The 15,423-nt window shown below is 33.4% G+C and overlaps 1 long non-coding RNA gene across 3 annotated transcripts in view; it reads right to left on the bottom strand.

Moving 5' to 3' along the window:
• The window catches only part of LOC141517983 (uncharacterized), a 202,843-nt gene that overhangs the window by 11,912 nt on the left and 175,508 nt on the right, over positions 1-15,423 (bottom strand). Inside the window, exon 4 of one of the 3 annotated variants that reach the window (XR_012477042.1) lies at positions 2,374-2,479. The exons of the other annotated variants lie outside the window; for them this stretch is intronic. This is a non-coding gene — a long non-coding RNA (uncharacterized LOC141517983). Of the gene's footprint in view, positions 1-2,373; positions 2,480-15,423 lie in introns of those variants that run through there. 3 annotated transcript variants of the gene reach the window in all.

Raw genomic sequence — 15,423 nt, 5'->3', positions numbered from 1 at the left:
TGGCTTGCCCAAGGCCACACAGCTAGGTAATTATTAAGTGTCTGAGACCAGATTTGAACTCAGGTACTCCTGACTCCAGGGCCGGTGCTCTTATCCACTGTGCCACCTAGCCACCCCTAAACAGGTGCTTTTGACTCCAAATTCAATTCTCTTTTTAACTAGAACAAACATTATTCAATTCAGATCCACAAACATTTATTAAGTGCCTACTATAAGGAAGGCACTATGCTAGCCAGTAGAGATACAAATCAAAAAGGTATATTGCTATAATCCTGATTTCCCCAAATTCCAAACATTACTAGGAACAAAATACAGACTCTTCTGATTTTGGTAACCACTTGACCTCCCTCCCCTTGTGCTCCACCACTCCAAAATATCTGAGAATGAGTCTGGATAAGGATCTCCCATATTTGAAGGCTTATCCAAACTTCATCATACTCCCTGGAGTCAACAGGCAGCTTGTACAACTTCTAATCCTTGTTTTGACCAGGCAAGAAATACCACAAAGACAATAACATCATAAAGTATTACAGCACTCCCTCTCCCTCAAGGAATGAGGGGCAAGGTGGGTGGTGTGCAAAATAATTGCAACAACAAAAAGACAATGAATTGTTCCAGTTTGAACTTTACTGGGGTGATGTTTCTCCACCATCTCTCCAGCAACCTCTTCAGTCTACAAGTTATTATCTGTCATAGTATTGACATTTCATCGGTACACTCTGCTCTTGGGATCCCTCTGACTGGAAGGAAGAGTGAAGAGTTTTTCCCAAAAACCTCCATTTAAAGAGGGTTCCCAAGCCAATCATTTCTCACTCAGCTAGGAAGAAATTGGTTTTCTTTATCATTTGTATTTTCAGGACCTAGCATAGTGCCTGGAACATGGCAGGCTCTTTATAATATTTATTAAGTGGCATTATTTTGAATGGAAGTTGAAGTTGATTCTGATTTGTATATGATCCTACAAAGGCTAGAGTGGCAGATGGTCCAAAGGACATTAGAAAACTGATAATGGGGCAACTATTTGATAGAGTGGACAGAGCAGCGGCCCTGGAGTCAGGAGGACCTGAGTTCAAATCTGACCTCAGACATTTAATAATTACCTAGCTGTATGACTTTGGACAAGTCATTTAACCCCACTGCCTTAAAAAAGGAAAGGAAACTGATAATAGATTTTGAATAGTCACAACATGGTATCAAAAATGAATTGGTAGTGATAAATAGAATTAAAAGCATTTTTAAGGCATGGGAAGAGGATCCCATTATAAGAATGATGGATAACAAATGGGCAGAATATGTATATTGGTAAAAAATCATCAAAGGAAGGATACCTGTATATTGAACAGGTCTTCTAAGGAGGGTTTATGAAAAGACATGAATAAAAATCATGCAGGATAAGAAAGCATGGATAACACACACACACACACACACACACACACACACACACACACACACACACCCCTCTTCCTTTTGTGTGTTACTCTTATTTTTGTAGCACTTTCTTCACAATAACCCAGTGAGGCAAGCAGTATAAATATTACTATTGCCATCTTCCTTACAAAATGTTATCTCTATTCATCTTCAAATTGATGACTTAGGTCCCCATTGCATGACTAACTTCCTTGGGGTATAGCAATGATTGAGTTCATTGAAGTCTACTAGAATTGTTATTCACAAGGTGACAGACCTAACTTGCTGAGCTCGGACCAGAAGAGTAACAGATCATGCCACTTGGGAAGCACTGAAAAATTGTAGATCCCCTGGAATGAGATGTGAAAGCAGCAGAAGATCTCAAAAATGCAGTAACTCAGTCCAGGCTTCTCCCAGCCTCTTAGAACTCAAGGTTTAAAAAAAGGATAAAGTAAATAATTAGACTGGACTGATGAACAAGCAAACAAAACAAAAGAAAGGTATACCCAAAAAAGTTCCTTTGATGACAAAGTAAGTTCAAGACTCAAACAGAAGATAATGACTTGAAAATAACTACAAAAAAGCTTCCATAAAAAATGAAAATTGGACACAAGTCAAACAAGAATGTCTAAAAAGAGTAAAGCAAAGAATTAAAGGAACTTTTAAAAAAGGATTTAAATACCAAATGAGAGCTATAGAAGAATGATATAGAAAGAGAATTAACAGCTAGGTGAAAGAATTAAAACTTACTAAGAAAAATAGCTCCTTGAAAATTAGAATTGGCAAAACAGTAGCTAATAAACCCATGGGACATAAAGAAATAATAAAATTAAAATGATTACAGGATTTGAAGAAAATGTGAAAAAATCATGCAGGAAAAACTGACCTAGAAAATAGATAACAGAGATTTTTTTTCTTTTTAAAGTTTTATTTATTTAAGATTCTTTTTTTTAAAGTTGAGTTCCAAATTATCTTCCTCTGTCTTGTTCCTCCTTCATCTGCTGAGAAGACATGCAATATGATATCTTCATACAAATTAATCATGTAAAACATATTTCCATGTCACATATGCCTTGTCACAAAAAAAAATCAGGAAAAAGAATAAAGAAAATGACAAAAATGTACTTCAGTTTGTACTCAGTGTTTAACATATCTCTCTCTGGAAGTTTATGACATTTTTCATCATAAGCCCTTAAGAATTGACTTGGTCCATTGTATTGCTAAGAGCTGTCTTTCATTATTGATTATTGTTAGAATATTTCTATTACTGATCCAAGATACCAAGATAATTTAAGAATCATTGAACTGTCTGAATTCCCATTAGCAAAAATAAAAATAAATATTTCAAGAAATTAGAAAGGAAACTGCCCAGATATCTTAGAACAAAAGAGCAAAGTAGAAATTGAATGAATTCACTGGTGACTTATTTTTTTAGTTTTTGTAAGGCAATGGGGTTAAGTGGCTTGCCCAAGACCACACAGCTAGGTACTTAAATGTCTGAGGTCGGATTTGAACTCATGGACTCCTGACTCCCAGGCAGTGCTCTATCCACTGTGCCACCTAAATGCCCCTAACTGGTGACTTTCTGAAAAAAAAAACCTCATTCCTCACAAATAGAGAACAATAACCCATTCTAGAAATATTATAGCTAAAATCCAGGGCACCCAGAACAAGGAGAGAGCACGTTCATATGAGTCAGTAATGTTCATATAAGAGTCAGAGCAGGTTCATATAAGAGTCAGTAACCATCACTGTATAAAATGAATATGATGTAGAATATGATATTTCAAAAAAGCAAAGAATCTAGAATTATAATTCATAAAAAATTACCCACTAAAAATTCATATACTCTATAGAGAAAATGGATATTTATTTAAATAGAAGATTCTCCTCTTGAAACAATAGAGTTGAATAGAAAAATGTGACATTCAGACACAACATTAAAAAGAAACATTAAAAATAATCATGAGATCAAATTCTTTTCTAGTCACATGAAACAACTCTCTGGATCTCTTCAGTCTTCTAAAAGTCATGGACATTTACCAGTTACTTCAATGCCTAGGATATGACACCTTCAGGCCTGGTGACATGAACTCATAAGTGTTCCCTAAATATTACTTGTATATCTTTAATTGTTACTGAATCTTTCAGCTTTTGCATATGGAGGGCTGAGACCATGGATTAAATTTACATCATTACATGGTAAAATGATTCATGAAATCTAATCAGAATCTTGTCATCAGCAGAAATCTTAGAGAGAATCTTATTAAAAATAGGGTTGGGGTGGTCTTTTATTGCATTTTTATTTGTTAAATATTCTCCAATTACATTTTTAATTGAAATTTTATTTTATTTTTCCAATTCCATGCAATGGTAGTTTTTCAACATTTATCTATTTGATAATTTATGAGTTCCACATTTTTACTACTCTCCTTTCCCTCCTCCCTTCCTGTGGCAGTGAATAATCTGATAAAATTTGCACAGGTTAAATCCTGCTTAACATATTTCCATGTTAGTCATGTTGTAAAAGAGGAATTAGAACTAATGGGAAAGAAAAGAAAAAAAATGACAAAGGAAGGAAAAACTAAAAGGTTTTTTTTAAAATGAGAATAATATACCTTCAAACTCCATAGGTTTTTCCCCCTCTGGATGTGGATAGCACACCATAACATGTCTCTTGGGATTATCCTTGACGTCTGAACTTCTAAGAGGAGCTGCATCACTTCACTCAGCATCACTTCATGCAATTCTTTTCATGCTTCTCTAAAGTCTGACCACTCATGCTTTCTTATAGAATAATATTACTCCATAATATTCATATTCTAAAACTTGTTCAGCCATTTCCCAACTGATGGGTATCCCTTCACTCTCCAGTTCCCCGCCGCCTCAAAAAGAGCAGGTACCTGCTTTGAACTTGTGAAACGTTTCCCATTTTTTATGATTTCCAAGGGTATGATCAAATTTTTTTAGACATAATTCCAGATTGCTCTCCAAAATGGAAGAATCAGTCTACAACCAACAGTGCATTAATGTCCCAATTTTCTCACATCCTCTAACCTTGATCATTTTCTTTCTTTGTCATCTTAACCAATCTGATGAGATGGTACCACATAGTTATTTTAATTTGCTTTTCTCTAATCAATAATCATTTGGAGCACTTTTCCATATGACTATATATATATATATATATATATATATATATATATATATATACATATATATATAGTTTTAATTTTTTCATCTGAAAACTGTCCATTCATATTATTTGACCATTTATCAATTGGAGAATGACTTGTAATCTTATAAATTTGATTCAATTTTCCATATAGTTTAAAAATGAGTCCTTTATCAAGAACACTGAGAAAACTGTTTACCAGTTTTCTGTTTTCTTTCTAATCTTGGCTGCATTAATTGTACTACTGCAAAAACTTTTTAATTTAATATAGTCAAAATCATACATTTTGCAATTTATTAGGCTCTCTATTTCTTGTTTGGTCATAAATTTTTCCCTCTCCATGGATCTGACAGATATTACTTGTTCTTTTAATTGGTTTATGGTATCATTAATTTATATCTAAATCTTGTACTCATTTTGACCTTATTTTGGTTTAGGGTGTGAGATGTGAGTATATGCCATACTATTTCCCAGTTGTGGGTTGAAAGTAAAAGAAAAATGGAAAATTGTAGAAGAGCAATGCAGTGAAAGAAGGAAGAACAAAGAAGAATGGTAAAAAAATAATTTCATAACAATGGAGTCTACAAGAAAGAGTTTATAAAATGAAGGAGGTAATGGAAGGAAATTGGCAACAATTAAACCTCACTCTTATCTGAACTGCTTTGAGATTCAAAAAAAAGGAAAAACACATATGGTTAGGTGCATAAACTCATCTTGCCAAAGAGGAAAATAAGAGGGAAAGGGGCTAAGAGAAAGAAGAGTAGATAAGAGGAAGAATATATTAAGTAGAAAGTTGTCAGAAGCAAAGTAAACTCTTAAAGAAGGGACAGGTAAGAAAGAAAAGTCTGAATATAAGAGAACAAGGTGGAAGGAAATGCAGATTCAACAATCATAACTGTGGATTTGAATGAGATGAATAAATAAATAAAAGGATAGCAAAATCAATTAGAGATCAGAAACCAACAATATGTTTATAAGAAATACAAAAATCATAAAGATAAAAAGAGTTAAGATAAAGATTCCAATGTCAAATCTATTATGTTTCTGCTGAATTTAAAAAGATGGAGGTGGCAATCATGATCTCAGACCCAGCAAATACAAAAATAGATTTTTAATAGAGATAAATAGGGAACTACATTTCACCAAAAGAAGTCATAGATAATGTTTTTGTGTCAGTATTGAATAAGTATGCACCAAATGGTTTAGCATCTAATTAATGAGTTACAGGAGGCAATAATAAAACTATAATAGTGAAAGACCTCAGTTGACTCCTCTCAGAACTAGATAATTCTAACCATAAAGGAAAGCAAAAAAATAAATTAAAGAGAAGAATAGAAGTTTTGAAAACTTAGAAATGCTAGATCTATGTAACATGTTGGATGGAAAGAGAAAATACATATATATATATATATATATATATATATATATATTAAGCTTTGTATATTACCTTGACAAAAAAAATGATCCATCTATATGGGAATAAAAAAATGAATGAAAGCAGAATCAAATCCATCCTTTTTTATTAAAATAATACAACAAAAATTCCATTGGATAAGACCTTAAATATAGATTAAATAGAAAATAAACAACCTAAGTCAAAGAATGAGTATGTAAAAGAACAAATATCATAGAAACAATCAATAATTTCATTAATGATAAAAATAGCATAACAAACTAAAATTTGTGGAATGCTGTCAAAGTATTCTGAAGGATTCAGGGGAAATTTTATATCTCTAGACACTTAATGCAATAAAAGAAAAGAAAAAGCAGATCAACAAATTGAGCAAGCAATTTAAAAAACTGGAAATATAACAAATTAAACCTCCCCCCATTTAAATGTCAAAATAAGAATTCTAAAAATAAAGTAATATTAAGGAAGGTTTAAAATGCAAAATGTAAATTATTGAACTAATAAATAAAACAAGAAAAATGGGAGGGGCAGGAAAATAGATAAACCACGGGCTACTTTGATTAAAAAGAAAGTCAAATTACTAGTATAAAAAATTAAAGAGGTAAATTCACAACCAATGTAGAGCAAATAAAAACAAATATTTTTTTCTCAAAATATATTAATAAGGGGCAGCTACATGGCATAATGGATAAAGCACCAGCCCTGGAGTCAGGAGTACCTGGGTTCAAATTCGGTCTCAGATACTTAATAATTACCCAGCTGTGTGGCCTTGGGCAAGCCACTTTAATCCCGTTTGCCTTGTAAAAACCTAAAAAATATATCTATTAACAAAACTTACAATCTAAATGAAATGGATGAATATTTTTAAAAAATTTCCCAGATTAACAGAATAGGAAATAGAATAATAAACTTTCTTAGAAAAATAGATTGAACAAGCCTGAAATGAACTACAAAGGACAAAAAACAAAAACAAAAATAGCAGATCAGAGGGATTTACAAGCAACTGAAGCACTGAGGTTTCATTTTTATACTACATAAACTGAGGGAAAGCCTAAGTAAAGAATGAATACTATCAAATTCCATCTATGACACAATTATGGTTTTGATAACTAAACCAGAGTCAAAACAGAGGGGAAAAGACAATAGACCAATTTTCCTAATGATATTATGAATGCCATTGTTTTAAGTAAAATAATAGCAACATGATTACAGTACTATAACATAAATATCATTCACTATAATCAGATTGAATTTACACCTGCAGGAATGCAGGATTGGTTTAATATTAGGGAAATTATTAGCATAATTCATAACAATAAAAAACAAAACTCATATGATTATTTCCACAGATGAAGAAAAACCTAATAAGATATAATATTTATATCTGTTTAAAAAGCACAGAAAGCAAAAGATTAGACAGAGTCTTCCTTAAAATGTTAAGAAATATCTACCTAAAATCAGAAGCAAGCACTATCTGTATTGGTGACAAACTAGAAGCTTTTCCCAAAAAGATAGGGATAAAGAAAGGATATATATTATCATTATTCTTATTTAATTTTATGTAAGAAATGTTAGCTATAGGAATAAGATAAGAAAAACAAATCAGAAGAATAAGTATAGACTATGAAAAGACAAGACTATCAATTTTTGCTGATAATAGGATAGCATACTTAAAGAACCCTAGAGAGTCAACTAAAAATAATTGAAACTATTAACAATTTACACAAAGTTGCAGGATATAAAATTTATCCTCATAAATTATCAGCATTGCTCCATATTATCAACAAAATGCACGAGGAAGAGATAGAAAGAAAATTTTCATTCAGAATTATTACAGAGAGTATAAAACATTTGGAACTTCACCTGCCAAAACACACAGGAATTGCATGAACACAATTTCAAAATACTCTACAAAAATACAGGGCAATTAGATAGCACAGTAGATAGAGAGTACTGGGCCTACGGTCAAGAAGACTTAGCTTCCTGGCCTCAAGATTTACTAGCTGTGTGACCCTGGGAAAGACACTTAACCCAGTTTGCTTCAGTTTTCCTCATCTATAAAATGATCTGGAGAAAAAAATGGAAAATCTCTTCAGTACTTTTGCCAAGAAAACCCTAAATGAGGTCATAAAGAATTGAATGTGACTGAAAAACAAAAATAAAAGCAAACATATATAAGTGGAGATATATTATTGCTCATGAATAGGCCAAGATGAGATATTAAAAATAACTATTATAAATGCTCAAATTAAATATAAAGGATATATAGAGGAAGACTCGATCTGCATCCAGGAAAGAACTGATAAATAAAAGTATATATGGAATAATTTTATACCTATATACATATATATACATGCATATATATATATATATATATTTGTGTTTAATTGTAAATGTCTCAGGGGGACAGAAAAAAAGAAAGGTACATAACTTTATTGCATATTTAAAAGGAATAACAAGATGTGCATATTAGATTTTGTTTCATATCCAGTCATTTTTTCTACTATGTAATATAAATTCTTGTTTTACTTAAGTTCAGAATAAAACAAAAAATCATTTAAATGATAATAAATCTAAATTATTTATTCAGTGCCTTACTGATCAGACTACCAAAGAATTATTTCATAGTGCTAGAATATCTTGGGGCTAGAGAAATAGATAACAAAATCGATCTAGAGCATGAACAGGACAGTATTGCTTTGACATTGTCATGACAGCCATGGCAGGACTCCAAATTCAATAAATCTAGGACCTTTTTAGGGGAGAGTTAATTTAATGTTTGATCAAATATAGCCCACAAATGTTGTTAGAAATATCCAAATGACCCTTGGCAAAAAAAAAAAAAGGTTCTCTATCCCTGATGTAAAGGAATAAAAGGTGAAAATTTTCAATGGAATCAGTGGGGGAAAATGGGAAAGGAAGGAAACCTAGCAGTGCCAGATCTCAAACTATACCTCTACAAAGTTATAACCATGAAAATATTTTCATACCACCTAAGGAATGGAGAAAGATATCAGGTACACAATACAGAGAAGCAAATAAGCAAAATTAGTTTATTAACCCAAAGTTTATTAAACCCAAATATTCCTAATGTTAGAGCAATAACTAATTATTTGACAAAAGCTATTTGGGAAAGTTGAAAATTAGTCAAGTAAAAACTAGACAGAGACCCATATATCATTCTACATGCCAAGAAAATCTGAAAATGGGCATGCAATTTAGATAAAAAGAGTGTTATTATAAGTGAATTAGTGGAGGAGGGAGCAAATTACTTGTCAAATCTCTGGATAAGGAAAGAGTTCATGATCAAACAAGAAATAAGAGAGGATGACAAAGTGAAATGGATAATTTTGATTATACAAAATTAAAAGGTTTTGTACAAACAGAACCAATAAATCTAAAATTAGAAGAAAAATAGAAATTGTGTGTGGGGGCAGGAGGGACAGGGAATCTTTGATTCAAATAAGGGTCTCATTTCTAAAATACAGAGGAAACTGAGCCAAATTTACTAAGTAAAAATTATTCCCCAATTGAAAAACTTAAATAAGAAAAGGCAGTTTCAGAGGGAAAAAAAAAAAACACTATCCATAGCCACATTAAAAATTCTAAATTACTAATAATTAGAGAAATAGAAATTAAAACAACTCTGATGAATCACCTCACATCCATCAGATTGGCTGAGATTAAAAAAAGGAAATGATAAATAATGGAGGGGATATGGGGAAAGAGAAAGGAATTGATATAAAAGATATTGTGAGCAGAGAACCAACTGATTGGATATGAGCAGGTGGGGAGGGTACAGGAAGCCCAAGAAAGACTAAAGAGATAAGGATTGTGCTGAAGTAATTAACCTGAGTGAGTAACTGAAAGGATGATGGTACCTTTAACAGGAAAAGTGGTATTTCAATGAGAGAATGTGTAGGATAATGGGTTTTTGTTTTGAATGTATTAAATTTAAGATGCCTATGAATGACCACTTAAAGATATCCAATAGGCAGTTGACATTGTAGGACTGGACTGCAAGGGAAACATAAGGAAAGGGGAAGAAAGGTTAATCAAGTATATAGTATCAATTATATATCAGGTACTATGCTAAGTATTTTAAATTTGTCTTATTTGATGTATAGGGGGTCATATGTATGATAGTGACAATTGAATTTATGGGAACTGATGAGGTCAAAAACAGAAATGGCAGCTATGTGGTGTAGCAAATGGAGTATGTGGGCCTAGAATCAAGAAAATTTATTTTCCTGAGTTCAAATCTCACACACTTCCTAACTGGATGGTCACTTAACACTGTCTGTCTCAGTTTCCTCATCCATAAAATGAACTGGAAAAGGAAATGGCAAATTATGTCAGTATCTTTGTTTTAAAAACCCTGATTGAGGTCATGAATACTCAGACCTGACTGAAGAACAACATAGTAACAAAAGAGAAAACTCAAGATAAGAGTCTTGGAGGACATTTGTGTTTTGAATCAGGTCCAAAGAAGATAGGTCTTAAAATGGGAAAAATCAAAATTTTAACCTCAACTTTTACGTTTATTGATTATTGGGTAATTTTTTAAGACTTTCCAGGTGTCAGTTTCCTCATTAGTAAGATGGGGCTTACTATTTGGATTCTACCATATAGGCTTACTTCTGAGAAAGATCTTTGTGGTCTTCAAAGTTCTATAGCATATGAAATGTTGCTGCTACCATTATTAGATAGTCTAATTACAGACCTGAGAAGTCTTCAGTTTGACTTGACTGCATGTCAATTTTTGTGTGACACTGCACAAATCATTTCACTTCCCTGAGTCTCAGGTTCCTCATCTGCAAATAAGGGGACCAGGCATAATGGACTCCATGTCTATGAGTCTGAATTCTATGAGTTGACCAAAGGGAGAGATCAGTGTGAGATTGATGGTTAGGAGAGAAGCTTTTGGAAAGGCAGTGAAATAGAGAGGAAAGACCTCTGTACTTAGAACCAGGAAACCTAGCTTTTGAATCCTAGTTCTGATATTTATTAGGAATGTGACCCTGGACAGGCAGTAGAAAGAGAATTGGATTAGAAGTCAAAGGAACTGAATCTGAAGCTTGACTTAATTTTGGCCCATTTGGGGCAAATAATTTCACTTCTCTGGGACTGTTTCTCTATGGTAAAATTAGCCTAAATGATCCATAAAGATCTTCCGAGATCTAAAAACTGTGATCCTGTGACCTCTTAGATACCTCTCAAATTTAGGTTTGATGATACATATCTGAACTAGCATATCTAGTGTTGATAGGACAGAGGTGTGGAGTTGGGGGAGGTGAGAGAAAAATTGCCAGAATGATTTTCCTTTGAGCATAGATAAATCTTTAAGTGACCTGGTAACTGAACTGGCATCCACAGCATTAGTCTAGCCAAACCTGACCCCTGGGGCTTTGTTTAAGACAGTTTAGTTTGTAAAATACCTGGGTTAAATTTCTGGCTCAGCCTTTTACTAATTCTGACTTAGGTAGACTACTTCATATCTGGGCCTTAGTGTTCCTTATCAGCAAAATGAAGATAATGTACTCATATTATCTACCTCAGAGGGTTATTTAGGGAAACTGGTTTTGTAAACCATAGAAAACAAAAACATTTATTTTTGTCTATGTATTCTTAGTGTCTAACAGAGTGACTGACACATAGGTGTTAATAAATGAAATAATAAAATAAATGCTTACTTCTTTTCATGTTTGCTTGATCCACCTTAATTAAACTCAGGCCATAGAAAATGTGAACAATCCCAGGAAATGCTATTTGATAGTTGAGTATTCAGAGCTACTCTAAAAGTTTCTTCATAGGTAAAACTGAGATAGCAATATTTGTACCGTCTATCTCACTGGTTTGTAAAAAGAAAAGGTCTTTGTGAACCTTAAAAGGTTCACATGAAAATACAAATCTTCATCATCATTACTATAAAAGCTATTAAGAAAATGAAAAGATTTTTTTGACTCACAAAAGCCCAATCCTCATAACTGATGTAATGTTCAATCAACAGGCTGCCCCAGCCCGTCTCCATTATTAGTAGACTGAGGAGATTCCAAAGAGGGACCAAATGTTATCTAAGGGCCATAGCCCTTGGCACAGAACAAGGAAAGTGAATTTGGAAACCACCCTACATCTGGAGTGTATCAGTTCTTTTCCTGGGTAGTATTACAGTAAACAATTATCTGTAGATCAGGAGACAGCAGGGACTTTAAAGGCCCAAATTACAGCAGGAGTGAGAGAGGGGAGTTGGGGGGGGGAAGGGAGAATCCAGGAGATGAAAAGGCTCTGCAGGCATCTTATCTTTCTAATGAAACCAACCTGACAATCATGCTTGGCTATGCAGGAAGGTATTACTCTGTCTGAAAGTGTGTAGTCAGAGCATAGGTTTCTCAGTCAAATAGCTAAAAGCACCCCCTGGAGAAGAGGGGGAAAGTATTGGAGGCTACAGGAGATGTTTATAGAGCAGGAGTTGTTAGATTAGCTGGTCATGATCTCCCTTGCTGGCATTAAGACCCTATTTTAGGATCTACCTTATTTCTTTCAAGAGCAGGAGGATTGGAAAGCCACAGTTGCAACCTCAGGAAGCATCAGAAGAGAGCTAATGCAGAAATGGTGCCAAAAATTTAATACAGTCCATATTATCATAGAGAAGATGCTCTTTGTTGCTTTCCATCATTGTGCAGAGTTCACCTTCAATACCATCTCCATGAAGTCCTCTTTAAGCTACTACATTTCCCTATGCAATCACCATTGCTTTAGTCCTCATTTCTTCTTATCTGGACTATGGTAGTCACCTCCAAATCAGGCTCTTCCCAATCCCAAATATCCTCCAGCCCACTCCCTAAACAATATTCCTAATGCACCATGGATTCTTATCCTATGTCCATTCAAAAGCCTTCTGTGGTTTCCTATGATCAATAGAACAATTTTGCCTTTCAAATCTCTCAACAGATTGCTTTCAACCTTCCTTTCTAGCTTTATCTTAGACTGCTTCCATTAAATATTCCACATTCCAATTAAAATGAACTATTTCCTCTTCTTTTTTCTTGCTCTGTTGTTCTAGTCTAACAATTTGCCCTATGGCTCTACTCATGTTGCTCCTATTCCATGAATGAATCTCCCTCTTCACTATTTGTTGAGTATCTCCTCTCTGAAGATGCAACACTGAAAATCATTATTTCCCTCTTCAAATTCTCCTAACCTTTTCTCTAATATGTTTTCCTTTGATTAGTTATTTGTGTATCTTTCCTTCCCTTTAGATTGCATGTCCCTTAACAGCAAAGTCTGCATCATATCTATCTGCAGCACACAGCACAACACAACATACAGAAGCTACTTTAAAAGTTTGTCAAACTAATGAATGGATGGATGGATGGATGAATGGATGGATGGATGGATGGATGGATGGATGGATGGATGGATGGATGGATGGATAGATAGATGGATGGATGATCCTTTACTGACCTATTTTCTTTATCTCATTTGCTTAATCCATATCAAATATTGTCTGACTTTATGAGTTATCTTTTCAAATATGTGAACTTTGTCCAACATAATGGTTAGTCTCTATTTTTATAGAATCATTAAAAAATCATCATAGTAAGTGAAATACTGTTGTTCTTATATATATACATATATATGTATGTATATATATATATATGGATATATATATGGATATATGGGGTGGGGTTGTGCTGAGTCACCATCCTCACTTTCTCCTCCAGAGCCAGTTGGGTCTAGTAGCCAGGTATGAATCAGGATGCCTGGAAATGGTCCTGGATGCAAGGCAATCAGGATTATGTGACTTGCCTAAGATTACACAGCTAGTGACTAGTGTCTGAGGCTGAAATTCAAATTCCCATGCTCCTGAATCTAAGGTCAATACTCTATTCATTACACTATCTATTTGTCCTTAATTGCCCTCTAATTTGTACAAGGCAAAAAGAACTCTGACCCAGGATACAGAAGACTCTGCCACTAATGTGCTTTGACTATAGGCAAATCATTTCCCTTCTTTGGGGTTCAAATTTCTCATGTGTAGAATAAATGGATTTAATTAGTTGAACTTAAAGTAAAATTCCATATTCTCAAGTTCTTTCCATCTCTGACTCTCTCAGGTACGGTCATGTATAATTTTGAGCCAGCAGTCACATGTTAGGATGTTATTTTAAAAGAGCAACTTTTTATGTATATTTAGTATTGGTTTATCCCAATCTTCATTACCATCCCTGCCCAGAAAAATGTGTAATGATGTGTAGTATCCAGATCTTAGAGATTCTGCAAGACCTTTCTCTATGACTCTTGAATAATCAATGATTAAATTGTATTTAATGTTGTTTGTATTAGGTATATATTACTATATTCTAAATCCTCAAAAATCTACATTACTACATTGTAATCTACTATGTCTACCCTCCTTGATTTTATTTTTAAATTTTTTAATTCAATTTTATTCTATTTTCTGTTTCAAAATCTCACCCTTCCACTTTTCTCTCCCTTACTGTTTGAGAAGGCAAGCAAAACAAAATTCATTACAAATATGTATAGTAAAAAAAACAAATTCCCACATTCGTCATGTTGAAAAAAAACAAATGAAAGAAAATTTACTTTAATCTACACTCTGGGTTCATTATATTTCCATCAGGAAATAGAGTGGTGTTGAGTTCCTTTCCAGACTCACTTAACCTTTCCCCAGGCAAATATTGAAGGGGTGGGAGAAAAGAGGGACAAGAGAGACAAGTTCACAGTGTACACCAAGATCTCCAAGATCTCCATTTATTTACCAAAATACAAGTGCTTAAATATCCTCCCCAAACCTGGGTCCACTCACACTCCTGTGGCACTTAGTAAAATAAGGCTCTGGTGCTCAAGGACACCAGGTGATGATAGTTTACAGTACTCCCACACACAACAGTCCCTTACAGAGAGGTTTAGCATGAGTCCTTTGAAAATGAAGAGAAAAAAGTAGGTTCCAATATAATAATGTAATAATGCATACTAATCATGATAAATGTCTTTTTTCATATTAGTAAAATTATGCTAGCATGATTGATAATCATTCACTAAATATAAAATGTTTTTAAAAAATAATTTTTTCCATAAGTTCATCATAACAGGTCCACCCAAAATATGAGAGAACTTTCTTCAAGCTCCTTTTGATATTGTAAAATGTCAGGACAATAGCATTGTCTCATTATAAGGAAAACTATAAATTTAATAAATCATGCTAATATAAATAACAAGTCATTTAATCATATCCATAGATGATAAAAGTCTTTTAATAAAATCTGATGTCCATTTATATTTTAAAAAACACTAGAAATCAGGGAAAATTGATGTTTCCTTAATAATCAATCAGATAGTATTTATCTGAATTCAAGAACAAATCTGTCAAAAAACTAGACATTTTCCCTTTTGCTATTAAGGATTA

The sequence above is a fragment of the Macrotis lagotis genome, chromosome 1 (genome assembly GCF_037893015.1).
Source record: "Macrotis lagotis isolate mMagLag1 chromosome 1, bilby.v1.9.chrom.fasta, whole genome shotgun sequence".
NCBI classification, from domain to species: Eukaryota; Metazoa; Chordata; class Mammalia; order Peramelemorphia; family Peramelidae; genus Macrotis; species Macrotis lagotis.
The sequence above is the reverse complement of the archived record's forward strand: the minus strand, read 5'-3'. Positions and strand labels throughout refer to the sequence as shown.